Here is a 1,151-nt window from a genome sequence, read left to right as displayed (position 1 = left end):
TTGGGTGTTATACGCAACTAATGAATCATCGAACTTTACATCAAAAAAATAAAAATTAAAAATTAAAAAAAACAAATTACAAAAACAATACACAAATGCATACTGTCGGGAAAATATTCTAACATTACAGAAAAGGTTAAACACCCATTTGAGCAGCGCTTAGCCTAAAATACGTTTGTTTTGGTAAAGTGACCACAGCAATCAGTAGGATATGTATCCTTATAGTTTTTGGAGGGCTTTTTTTTTTCCATTTACTTACAGATAGATCTATGCGAATATATGGTATTGTCTTGAGACTTCTCCCAGTTTCCTCCAGCGGTTACATCTGATGAAACCGTACTTCGATAACAAAACCAGGAAATGACGTCGGTAAAATGGGCGGATACGGTTCTATGCCACTCATCACACGTAGATTTGCGGAGCCACGACTGCAATCAAGGTACAGAATTATTCCATCAAGAAATTACTCTAATTGTTTCATCACCTATCCCTTTAAAGTCACGCCTCCTCGCCCTCTACTGTTCCCTAATCCCTGCCAACCACTAAGCTTTTCTCCATCGCTATGATTCTGTCATTTGGAGAATGCTGTATAAACAGAATCACACAGCATTTGATCCTTTTGACTGTGTTTTTTCACTCAGCATAATGCCGTTGAAATTGAGGCTTTGTGCTTTTGATGGACGTGACACTGTGTTGCACGTGCTTTTAAACTGGACAGTGTTTCCCTGACCTTCCCCTTTCAGATCTTCCGATGTATCTGATTCATGCTGTCATCTGACATTCCACAGACGAGTTTCCTCACACTGTCATCGTTTCCCTACTGACTGCTGCCCGTGAGTTCTTTGGCTTCCCCTCAAAGTGACTGCTGGCAGGGCGAGACCTTTCCTCAGCCCCTTCGCACCGAGGCCCCTCAGCTGCGAGTTGCGCTCAGCCACTGCCTGGAAGGAAGAAGGGTGTCAGGGAGAGGGTGCCCCACAGACTTTGTGGAGGAGTCTCCTATCTGTAAGAAAGTTCTCATGGTTCTTGAGTCTCTCCTGTTTCAATCTTTTGCTAGGAGGTGCCTTTTCCTAGCATCCAGAAATGTAAATGAGCCAGAAAAGGAGGAGAAAAATGGATGAGTGTCTTTCCAATTGCTCACCCTTGTCAGTGGG

General features: G+C 43.1%; 1 long non-coding RNA gene across 1 annotated transcript in view; it reads right to left on the bottom strand.

The window, feature by feature from the left end:
* The window catches only part of LOC109490510, a 5,682-nt gene extending 5,334 nt beyond the window's left edge, over window positions 1-348 (bottom strand). Inside the window, exon 1 of the long non-coding RNA XR_002143849.1 lies at window positions 260-348. This is a non-coding gene — a long non-coding RNA (uncharacterized LOC109490510). The remainder of the gene's footprint in view (window positions 1-259) is intronic.
* Between the last annotated feature and the right edge of the window lie 803 nt (window positions 349-1,151).

This window comes from Ailuropoda melanoleuca, chromosome 4 (genome assembly GCF_002007445.2).
Source record: "Ailuropoda melanoleuca isolate Jingjing chromosome 4, ASM200744v2, whole genome shotgun sequence".
Classification (NCBI taxonomy): domain Eukaryota; kingdom Metazoa; phylum Chordata; class Mammalia; order Carnivora; family Ursidae; genus Ailuropoda; species Ailuropoda melanoleuca.
Note: the sequence above shows the minus strand (reverse complement) of the source record. Positions and strands in the feature narration are given on the sequence as shown.